Here is a 12841-nt window from a genome sequence, read left to right as displayed (position 1 = left end):
AAGGGAAGAAGTCACAAAAGGACACAAATGACTACAAATAGAAAGAGCAACAAAGCATGCACACAGAAAACCCATGCACACATTGAAAGGGATCACACATGCATGTTCAAATGCAAATAAAGGGACACATTTAGAGTTGGAAAAACAAACATAAACAAACATAAAAAACAAAATCCTTGGTTGGCATCTTCTTGGAGAAACCATTTCCACTGGGAGATAGATCATTAGATGGACATGGATACCAAAATATTCTCAGTGTAGGAAAAAAGAAAACCAGTGGAACTGAGATCAGTGAAGAATCAAAGGGTGTTTCGGGGTAAACTACCCTACAGTTACTTGCTCTGTAATCCAGCCAATGTTAGGGGAAGATTTACAAGCCCCTTGCGCCACTTTCGCGTCATTTTTCCCAGGTTAAAAATGTGGCGCAAGGGATTTGTGTATCTGCCCCTTAGTGTTTAGTCACACGGGACTCACTTTTTTCTAGAGCTATTAGTAGACAATAAACAGCAAACTGGAGCATGTCTTGAGGAAATGCCTTTCTTGAGGACATGCTTAGTGCCTGTCCAGAGTACGCACCGAGCATGCCCTAAAAGCAAATCTGAACGTACAATGAGATAAATAAATAGGAACACGAAATGGCACTTTCTTTCTGTGTACTCAGAATGCAAAGCACTGCTAGCTGTACAGTCAGAACTATCCGTAGGAGTTGTGCATGGCACAGCCACTTTGAAAGTATGCAAATGAAAGGAAAACACAGAAACAGACGTTTCCTTTTTACGATGTTACAATTTTGTTCTGATGGATACTTCTAACCATGGATTCCTTACCTTAGGACACTCCCCAGGTTATAAACTGAATCTCACAAATATCACACAGCAGTGTCCCCACCCCATATAAACGCCACCCCTGTATGTTGGCATCAGCTCCTTTCTTTCTGTGCCTTCAAACGTGGATCCAGAGGTTCGCTCCAACCATTGTGAGTTTTTCTATGACCTCTAAATGATTTCAAACCAATGTCCTAGGGAACAGTGTCCCCATACAAAACTACAGGTGTTAACCCATGCCGTGACTGCCGGAAGCAAATGCCGGTCATGAACCCTTCAGGAGGAGTGTCTTTTGTGTCTGGTCTCGGCCACAACTCTAAATCTTGTAATAAGTGAGTCTCATGCACTTGAAAGTGATCTGAGACTGTGAGGTGAAGCTGTTTGCTGCAGAAGACAAAAAAAAGTTGAAGCCTTCTCATAAGTCCCGCTTCTGATTCAAGTCACAGAGGCAGACCTGGCCCCAAGGCTGTTCCCATTCCCGCCACTGCTCAACCTTGTGCTTTAAGTCCTCCAATAAGTTTAAATTGAAGTACAAGAAAGTGAAAGAGGACTCAACACTATCCCACCACTGTGACTCCAAACAGAATGCGTGAGGGCATTACTATGTTAGTCACGGCCAATTGAGGTCTACTGCCATGAAATGATTCCTCAGCTGATCCTGACATGCCCTGAATTATCCAGGTTGTCATCGACACCACAGCAGATTGAGGTCATCTAGGAGGCCATGCTGCAGGTTTTTCGGTGCAGTTCAGGCTTCCACTACTGCACCTTTAGTCCCCTCAGATTGGCTGGGGCATACAGTTGGGTTCCTGGTGTTTGTCCCGTGGGACCCATTACACAGGCCCGTACTGACTTCTACTCTGACTATGAGATCCATGCCGGTACCCGCTATACCAATGCTGGCACCATATCCACTGGTGCGGGAAGATGGCCAGATGCTGATGACACTATGAGACCCCAAACCAACTATGGGGTCCATTAGGATATAGGGTGGATCGCCACCGCCCGCATGGCGGTGGTGATCCGCCCTACATCCTTCCCCGCCCGTCACCCATTTACCACGCGCCATATTAGTATGGCGGGGTACCGCGGCGAACGGGAAGACCGACTGCCTCTTTTCCGCCCGGTTGACAAGTCGACCGGATGGAAAAGAGTTTAATATGGTGGAAGTGTCTGCTAGACACAGTCATCCATATTAGCATGGGGGCGGAAACTCGCCTTTCCGTGGCGGCAAGCATGCAAATTTTGTTTTTGGGGGCCCGTTGCAGGCTCCCAGGGTATTGGGGGGTGGGGGGTGCACATGGGGGTACCTATGGTACTTACTGCATTGTCATGGACATGGTGGCAGGCACCTCGCGGTGCCTGTCACCTTCTGCATGAGAATTCATGCAGTGCATTCCCAGCATTCTGCCACAATGCTGGGAATGGAGGATGCCACCGCCACGGTGGCGGTGGCATCCTAATCGCCGGTGCAGGACCCCACACCACTGGTGGCTGGTCACAGCACCGCTAGGGTGGCGGGCGGACGGAAGTCCACCCGCCATCCTAATGGACCCCCTAGTCTCTAACGGAATTGATGTAGAGCTATAAAATTACTAAAGTACAACCGATCATCTTAGAACCTATCTATAACCCAGCACCCCCATGTTGAATGTACCAGCAAAAGCTCTATTATAATTTTGGTTCTGTAAGAAATTGGGTTATTGGTTTAGGAGGGGTGGAAGCCCCACTCAGGCAACAACCACTTTCCTTGTTGGGGCGATTCACAATAGCCACTTCTTGAACCTGTGCTTAGCCCTCTGGTAGCTTGGCACAAAGCAGTCAGGCTTGACATAGAGACAAAGGTGTCGATTCCGATCCAGTAAAATGCGCTCCGAATGGTCGTACGGAGAGTTTTTTCCCCGTACGAATCGTATCCGTAGACGTCCCGTACGTACGATGAAGTACGATCCGTACTAGGTGCCGAACTCCGTACGAGTCGTACAGGACTCCGTACGACTCAAATCTCCATACGAATCTCACTCGGAACCCGCTGTACGCGACATCGCGGCACGTTTTTACGACCCAGCAAGTACGATTCGTGTCGGGTACGCGCCGTACGACCCTTTTCCTACGGGAGCCGAAAACAGTCGTAAACGCAGAGTTCGCGCCGAAACAGGTACGGAACGCCCCCCCGGGTACGGCACGTACCCCCCATGATCGCAGGGGTACGCGGCGTACCCCTCTGGTCATGCGGGGTACGTGCCGTACACCCAGCGTACATGGGGTACGCACCGTACCCCATGTACAGTGGGTGTACGGCACGTACCCCATGTACGCTGGGTGTATGGCACGTACCCCGCATGACCAGAGGGGTACGCCGCGTACCCCTGCGATCATGGGGGGTACGCGCCGTACGGTGTGTAGGTGATCGTGCGCTTTTCCGTACGAATCGACGTGTACCGTACGAATCGCGTACGGGTCGGCCGATCGGGATCGGAATCGTCCGGTCGTACGGCGTCTGTACGAGTCATACGGAAACGGCTCCGGATACGATTCGTACGCCGGATTATTTTACCGGATCGGAATCGACCCCAAAGTGTATAGTATTTATGCAGCACACAAACAGTAGTAAAACGAAAACACCACACAAGAAAAATCCCAAACCAATTTAAAGTAAATCTCAATTAATAAAATTATACCGGAACAACAAAAGTCCAATCATTAGAACTGGAGTTATGCAATTTAAAGGTTTTATGCAGCTTTCGCACCTGAAAGCACAAAGCAGATGCTAGACTGGAGGAAAGACACATGTTCAGGCTGAACATTATAGAGCACAGGCCAGATGTCAGGCTAGTTTACTGAAAAAGTTACCTACCTTCTCCAGCTCTGGCACTAAGAGTCCTGTTCGCTGTGGAGGAGGCCGTAAGGAGCAGGGAGAGCTTTGTGAGTGGTTATCACTGTAGCACAAAGAGCAGGCAAGGTGGCCTGGACTGTCATCACTGTAACGCGAAGAACAGTCAGGTATCACAGACGGTCGTTGATGAAGCTTCGCGCTGGCGGTCACTGTGGGGTGTCATGGCTGTAGCACGAAGTGCAGATCTTACATTGCTGGTCATTGTTGGCAATCGCTGTAGTGTGAATAGTCATGTTCATCAGACCCTCACTTTGGCGGTCTTTGCAAGCGGCAGTGTTTCAGCATGGACGGGCCACTTTGCCGTCGCGTAAAGGCCAAAACTTCAGAATTTCACCTTTCTTCTCCGAAGGAGCTCAGCTGATGCCAGCCAAGGGTCGAGTACCTGGGTAGGCACCTCTTAGCGATCACGGACTCACTCCAGCAGAGACCCACTGGGCTTAGGCAGGTTCAGTTGCAAGTTCAGGCAGATCCAGTGTAGCAAGTCAAGTGGGCAGTTGCAGGGAGGCCTCTGGAGCTTGTTGTGTCCCTGTAGCTTAGAGTGGAGGTCAGCCGACTGACCCTTGGAGTCACTCAGGTTATCCTGGGATAATGGGAACATGCCCAATCTTCCTTATGAGAGAACAAGGCAGTCCTCAAGCAGCAGGGCAGTCCTCTGGGGAACTAGCCTAACCTCAAGCAATGGGACAGCCTTCGGGTAGCAGAAGAGCAGCCTGTGAGAAACAAGGCAGGCCTCAAACAGCAGGGCAGTCATCACGGGAACAAGGTAGTCCTTCTATAATGTCCACAGGTCCAGGAGTTTACTAATGAGTGGCTCTGAAGGTCTAATATTTATACTTGATGCCAATGGGGGATTCTCTATATCACCCCCACATCTGGTTCTGGAAACTAATGTCCTTCCCCTGTCACGGCTATGAGAAGTTGGGGTGATAAAAGATTAGTGCCAGGTTTTTTAATATGTCTTGGAGGCAAGTCCTTTGAAGTGTAAATTAGACAAGGCTGTAGCCCTCACGAGGTATTCATTGACACGCAGGGGAAAGAAATCGTGCTTTCTTTCATCAAGTGGGGTCATAGCCGCAAACATCCACTGGAGGGAGCCTGGTGTCCGTGGACTACGTTTCCCAGAGGCTTCGTGGGTGTCTGCCAGAAGTTCCACTGCCTACAAAGCCCTTCCGAGGTCACGGAACGGGGCTTGTCAATCTTGAATCCTGAGATCATTCAGCGAGAGCCATCGTGAGTCCCCCCAAATCCTACAGGTATTTTCCTTGGTGGAGAACGGAGTACAGTGCGGACGCGCTGTCGGAACTCTCCGTCTTTGTAACTGCTTCTTTGGCGGCACTTGAGAAGCCACATCTGGAGGGTTCTATGACCTCCCTTTGTTTATCCTTCGTTTCCCTGCATTTTTGTAAGGCGGGTTGCCTCGAGACTCAGTGACGTTGAGAACCGCGCAGGAGCGAGTTTGCAGTTCTCCATCACGCGAGGGATTACTTCTATCCATCGTTCCTGCTGACATCTCTCAGAGGTTAGTGGTTCTAAGTATGTGGGCATTGCCATCGTGACAGATTGACAAGCCCACGAATTTAGTCAGCCTGAGCGATGGATACAAATACGATGTTGGCTTCGCTGCTTGAGAGCCTATCAGCACTCCAGCAGGAGGTACATACCGCCCATCAGGAAAACCATGATCTCAGAAACGAGATAGGATCCTTGCGAAGAGAGGTAGCGGGCATTGCAAGAAAAGGGAAGAGTTACATAAGAGAGGGGACACTTTCCTCTCCTTTGTTATCTCAGGATGGGGCATCTCAAGGGGGAGGTTTCTTTACTCCCCAAACTACCACTCCTCCCTCCCCTGGTCATATTCCCACTGCTCACGTAATACAAAATCCTGGGATCCCTCTGGCCCCTCCTGAACATTTCTATGGGGAGTCCCAAAAATGTGAAACCTTCCTAAACCAGTGTAGACTCCATTTCCTTTGCAAACCCGCCGTATTCTTGGATGATGCATCAAAAACCTCATTTATGATGTCGTATATGGGGGGGCAATGCGGCCAGTTGGACGATTCCACTGATGGAACGTAACGATCTTGTACTACACAACTTCCAGGACTTCTGTATTGAGATGAGGAAGTTGTTTGACCGGAAGACACACATGTTGTCATTGGACCGTGAACTTATCACTCTACGTCAAGGGTCGCAAGACTTATTGACGTACATCACCACCTTCAATCGCCTGGTTGTGGAGACGGAATGGCCTCAAGAAAAACGTACTACCCTCTTCTATCAAGGTCTGCGTGGGGAGTTGAAGGATGTCCTCTCTCAAGTGGTTCAACTCCCTCAGACGTGTGAGGAACTGATTGACCTTGCTGTCCAACTTGATCATAGGGTGCAGGAAAGAAAAGGAGACAAGAATCGAGGAGAAATGCGTTCCTACGTCCCAAGGCCTCGTCCACCTCCCGAGGAGTCTTCCAAGACGGGGAATGGGTCTGAGCCAATGCAAATTGGTGGAGTTCAGGGTCCTCTTACCCCTGAAGAAAGAGAGAAAAGACGCCAACAAAAGCTATGTCATTACTGCGGGAAAAGCGGCCACCTCATCAGGGAACGTCGAGCCAGGGGCAAGATGACTAACCCCAGTATGGGCCCCAGAAGACAAGTCGCAGTAACACAAGAGACGGAAAACTAAAGGGCCCAAGTACAGACGGGGTCTCCACCTTGGGTTCAGAAGAAGGAAGAATCCCTTTTTACCTAGCAAACACACTTAAATCTTCAGTGGCTCATATGAATATCAACGTCTTTCTGTGGATTACTACAGTTACTTCCCTCACCATGTCTGCCTTGCTGGATTCCGGCACCACGGGGAATTTGATAGATCAACAGTATGCTTGGAATATCGGTGTTCCCTATGAGAGAAAAAAGATTCCAGAAATGGTGAAAGCAGTGGACGGAAAGGCATTGACGTCCGGTCCTGTTAGGTTTCACACAGTACCTCTAACCATGCAGATAGGCGAGAATCATTGTGAGACTATTCAATTTGATATTATTGATGCTCCCCAGTTTCGCCTCATCCTTGGTATGCCGTGCTTAACCTTGCATGATCCTGTTATCAAATGGACAGAACGTACTGTGTCTCTAACGTCAGCCTTTTGTAAAGAACATTGCACCAATATATCCTCGAGTGAGGAAACAACCCTTGAAACACAGGCAGCTCTTCTAGCCCATGGAAGCACCGAAGGAGGATACTGCTGTGCCACCGCTCTTCCTGGCGTTTACTCTGAATATCTGAATGTCTCTGACAAACAAAAAGCAACTCAGCTTCCACCGCATCGATCCTACGATTGCCGTATCGATCTTGTTCCAGGGGTGGATATCCCATGCAGCCGAGTGTATGCCCTCACAGAGCCAGAAACACGATACCTGAAAACGTACTTGGAGGAAAATCTTGCCTCAGGGTTTATTCGTCATTCCACATCCCCTGCTTCCTCTCCACTCTACTTTATATCAAAGAAGGATAATATGAACTCCGGGCGTGTATAGGTTACCGCTCTATAAACAAGGTGACCATAAAAAACAGATACCCCTTGCCCCTCATACCAGTGCTATTGGATCAGCTACGTGGGGCTAGTATCTTCACCAAATTGGACCTCCGTGGAGCCTATCACCTGGTACGGGTGAAACCAGGTGATGAGTGGAAAACCGCCTTCCGAACAAAGTTCGGTTTGTACGAATACCAGGTGATGCCTTTTGGGCTATGCAACCCTCCTGCAGCTTTCCAATACTTTATGGATGAAGTACTGAGAGGTCTTCTAGAAACCATCTGTATTGCATACATCGATGACATTCCGGTATATTCCAGCAACCCCCAAGAACACATTTGCCATGTCAAGACTGTCCTAGATCGACTCCGTGTACATTCTCTCTTTGCGAAACTGGACAAATGCCTGTTTCATGTTGAGGAAGTATCCTTCCTAGGATACGTCATTAATGCCCAAGGATTCCAAATGGACATGAGTAAAGTAGAGGCCATAACTCAGTGGAAAGCACCCTGCCATGTAAAATCCGTGCAGAGTTTTTTGGGGTTTACTAATTATTACAGGCGCTTCATTAAAGACTTTTCTCGCATCATCATCCCCATTTCCAGGCTACTGAGAAAAAACGTACCGTTTGAATGGACTCAGGAAGCTAACCAAGCCTTTGAGACGTTAAAAACTCATTTCACCCAAGCTCCCATCTTACGCCATCCTGATCTCTGTTTACCTTTCGTGGTGGTAACATACGCCTCACAGTTTGTGTTGCGCTGGGTGGGGTGTTGTCGCAACGTCATCCGGACACTGGACAACTACATCCTGTAATATTCTATTCTAGGAAGCTCACGCCTTGTGAGGTAAACTATTCAATCACATATAAAGAACTGCTGGCCATAAAACGAGCATGCGAAGAATGGAGGCATCATCTTTTGGGGGCTCTCCACACTGTGGAGATGTACACAGATCATAGAAATCTCTTATTTCTAAAGACAGCAAGGGTATTGACTCCGAGGCAACTAAGAGGGTCGCTCTTTTTCTCAGAATATGACTTCATCATAAAGTACAGACCAGGACCCCAGAACGGCAAAGCTGATGCCTTATCCAGCAGGGTCGACCTCGCTGAACATTCCCTGGAAACCAAAACAGACCCTCCAGCCAACCTTCCTCCCTCTGCATTTCCAGAAACGACACTCGCATTTGTGGTGACACAGGACTTAATTGAGAATGTGCAGGTAGCCGTGTCTGATATTGATAGCCACTCTTGGATACAAGAAGATCCCGACCATAGAAGTGTCAAGGAAGAACTGCTGTAACATTTTCAGGCCCTAGACATTCCTCTGAGTGCACTCCAGGAGCAAGTCATGACCTGGGCTCATGATTCAACGTTGGGGGGACATCTAGGAGAATATAAAACAATTGCCAACATTGAAAGTTCCCTTTGGTGGCCCACTTTACGAAAATACGTCAAAGAATATGGGAAGAAATGTGCCATCTGTGCTCAAAGTAAAGCTAGCCATTCCAAACCTGTGGGTTTGCTACATCCAATACCAATTCCTCCTTCTCCATGGCACACTGTTTCGATGGATTTTATTGTAGAAATGCCCCCATGTGAAGGCATTACCACAATTCTAGTGCTAATCGATCATTTGACAAAAATGGGACATTTCATTCCTCTGAAAAAACTGCCCACCTCCTCTGAATTAGCCATGGTATTTCTTCAACATGTGGTGAGAGCACATGGAATACCCAGGGTCCTTATTACTGACCGGGGACCCCAGTTTACTTCCCACTTTTGGAAAGCTCTGTGTCAGGCACTGCATATGGAAGCTCGGTTGTCCACCAGTTTCCATCCCCAGACCGATGGGAAAACGGAACTGCTCAACCAGACTTTAGAACAATACCTTCGATGCTTTGCTCTACAGAATTCAGCAGACTGGTACCCTCTTGTATGGATGGCGTAATTCGCCTTCAACAATGCTGAACACTCCACGCTAGGGTGTTCACCCTTCTTTTGTCTGTATGGCTTTCATCCTGAAATGCTCCCTTTTGAGTGGCCTATCACCTCCTTACACCCTTCTATACAGGAACATCATGCTCACCTGCGAGCCATTTTGCTAGATGCTAAACACCAGCTAGCTCTATCCCAAGCAGTTCAGAAAAAGTGTGCTGATAGAAAGCGGGTGCCTGTACCTGAGTATAAGGTGGGGGACAAAGTGTGGTTGTCCACAAAAAATCTGCGATTAAGAGGGGTGGGTAAATTAGCTCCCAAATACATATGGCCTTATGGGATTGAGGGGATTGTGAACCCAGTGGCTGTCCGTCTGTCCCTCCCCCTCTCTTGGCATGTCCACCCCGTGTTTCATGTGTCTCTGCTTCGACCCTGTCCAGTGGGTATGAGGCTCCCCTCCAGACCTGGTCCCATTGAGGTTGATGGTCAGGATGAGTATGAGGTGGAAGAGATCCTGGACTCCTGTATGGTTAGAGGCAGGCTGCAATACCTGGTGGCTTGGAAAGGGTTTGGGGTGGAGGATAGGACATGGGAACCCTTTGCCAACCTGCATTGTCCTCTGTTGTTGGACCTCTTTCATGCTGCACATCCTGGTAAACCTGGACGACCGCCGGGACGTCGGTCCTCGAGAGGGGGTTCTGTAGGGCTCACGAGGTATTCATGGACAGGCAGGGGAAAGAAATCCTGCTTTCTTTCATCAAGTGGGGTCATAGCCGCAAACATCCACCGGAGGGAGCCTGGTGTCCGCGGACTACGTTTCCCAGAGGTTTCGTGGGTGTCTGCCAGAAGATCCACTGCCTACAAAGCCCTTCCGAGGTCACGGAACGGGGCTTTTCAATCTTGAATCCTGAGATCATTCAGCGAGAGCCATCGTGAGTCCCCGCCAAATCCTACAGGTATTTTCCTTGGTGGAGAACGCAGTACAGCGTGGACGCACTGTCGGAATTCTCCTTCTTTGTAACTGCTTCTTTGGCGGTGCTTGAGAAGCCGCATCTGGAGGGTTTTATGACCTCCCTTTGTTTATCCTTCGTTTCCCCGCATTTTGTAAGGCGGGTTGCCTCGAGACTCAGTGACGTTGAGAACCGCGCAGGAGCGCGTTTGCAGTTCTCCATCACGCGAGTCTTATTTGGGGCTGTATTATTTTTTACTAAATACATTATATTTAAACTGGATACTCTTCATGAGGATACAAGTACCGGTGCACTTTACAGAGTTTCTTCAGATTCCTTGGAGCTCAGCAAACACGGTTCTATGTGTTCTTTACCGCATGGTTTGCCTTGCTGATTTTGCTTTCCCGTTTTTCCTTGATGATTTTGCTTTCTACATTTTGATGCCTTGCTGATTTTGCCTACCTTGTTTTACCTTGCGGATTTTGCTTTACAAGTGCGCTGGGCACTGGATATATATGGCATATTTCCCTGACTGGATGCTGGGAAAACTAGAGCAAGGTTTATTCTAGTCTGAGTGTCTTCAACAAGAGAACCTTTTCCTACTTTCATGAAGCTGCCAAACATGTTAGTATGTACTGAATGAATGTTTGTTTTTGCCTACAAGTGTTTGCTTATGGTTTTCTAACCAACGGCTTCTTGTCATTCTTACCTGCAGCTCCCCCCGGGGTTAGGCGACTCTTAGCGTTCTGTGAGGGTCCATGCTGCTGACAAACAGAACCCATCAACAGGAGAAGACTCCCTTTGGCAAAGTTTATTATCTTATCCACTTCCCTTTTCCCTGGGGGGCATAGAGACATAGCGGTGTTTACTTCACCCTATGTGCTGTGCATCCTGGAGAAGAAGGGGGGATTACTTCTATCCATCGTTCCTGCTGACATCTCTCAGAGGTTAGTGGTTCTAAGTATGTGGCCATTGACATTGTGACACTGGCAGGCTGTCCCATCCTACCCACACCTAGTACCTTTTGTGTTAGGGAGGAATACACAAGCCTCTACTGCAGATCCATTCACAGTCAAGTGACCTAGGACACTGGCCGAAGGCACACATGGTTAGGAGAAGAAAAGGCCAACTTTCTAAAAGTGGCAATTTCAGAATTGTGACTTAAAATCCGACTTCACCATTAAAGATGATTTTAAATTACAATTAATTTGAGTGTAAACACCATATCTCCACCTGCTCCCAATCAAAGGTTATCACTTCTTTAATGTAATAAGGTAAGTAATTCAATGGGAGCAATAGGCCTTACAACAGTGAAAAAGAATTTAAGGAGCTTTTTACTGCTAGGACATATTAAACTTAGACCCTCCTGTCCTACTTTGTAAATACAATGGACCCTGCCCACTGAGCCTTTAGGCCACTTGGGCCACCAATGGAAGAGAGTGCTTTATTTTCGCCAGTGCCCCAAAGGGCAGTTGAGGCACTGGAATTGCAACTACCCTCAGTTGAGAACAAAATAAATGTCCTAACAAAGACCTTACAACCTAGGCCAGCCATTTCTGAACCATTTTTGCCCTCATTGATACATTGAAGGCTGATTGGTCCACACCTTGTTCTTGCTCATCTGTGAATGGGCAAGTGGCCAAATGAGCTGAAGGGGTGGTGAGATGCACACCTTGTAATCCCATTTAGTCCATACTTAAACCAATTCAGAATTTTATCAGCGTGCATGCTTGCTCCGCGCTTCGCCCCATTACGCTGCATTTTTACAAACAATGAAAGGATCCTGCTTTGGTTCCACCAAGCTGCACAGCCTCATGACTGAATGAATCAAATTAATTAAATTCAAATAGTTTAATCTTCTGTTTTATCCATTTTTTCTCAGATACATTTCTTCCTTTTTCTGGGCTGTGCATTCAATTTGTTCTATTCATATCAACACTTTATGCAGATGTTCACACAAGCTCAGGAGCAGAGGTAGGTTCCACATGTCATGATTTAATTGAAAAAAAGGGCCCAAAGCATTTCGGGATGAATCCCTTCGTCAGGGGCATCTCAAGTACAAAACATCTCTTTATCCATCGCTCGCAGCCTTATACTTATACTCACACTTAAATTGGCAAACAGAATACATTTATTTTACCCAAAAAATATTTAAGCATTAAATACAGCACTGCAAGTTAATGTGGCCAACTCCGTAAGAATTACACTGAATGATGCAAAATTACAACACCGGTCCCTCCAAAAACCACACATGCTGTGGTCAGCTATTTCATGTAACAGGTAAACCCTATGGTAAATCCAACCCCCTTTTTAGGTCTCGTGACCTACAATGCGCACAAGCGCATTGAGGAGCGAGAATTCAAGTGCTCGAAATCCTCGTCAAACCAAGGGCTTCGTTCCTTGCGGTTTTCTTGAAGTTCACGTGGCCACAGGCACGCGCTTTTGGGCCATAAACTCTGTTCCCCACAGCCTTACATTCATTTCTCCTCCCCCTCCCCAGCCAGCTTCCCCCAGGCCGTAGCAGCACTCCTCCCACACCAGCACCTCCCCTCTCTCTCCCCGCAAACACAGCCTTTACTTTAATTTCTCCTCCCCCTCCCCAGCCATGCCGAATTCTCCTCCCACCTCCCACGGCCGTCCTTTCTGCCCGCACGAGCCTTCTCTTCTCTCTGCTCTCCCCTCAGGCGCCGTGACATACTTCAAAG

This window comes from Lissotriton helveticus, chromosome 10, assembly GCF_964261635.1.
Source record: "Lissotriton helveticus chromosome 10, aLisHel1.1, whole genome shotgun sequence".
Classification (NCBI taxonomy): domain Eukaryota; kingdom Metazoa; phylum Chordata; class Amphibia; order Caudata; family Salamandridae; genus Lissotriton; species Lissotriton helveticus.
This window is presented reverse-complemented; position numbering follows the sequence as displayed.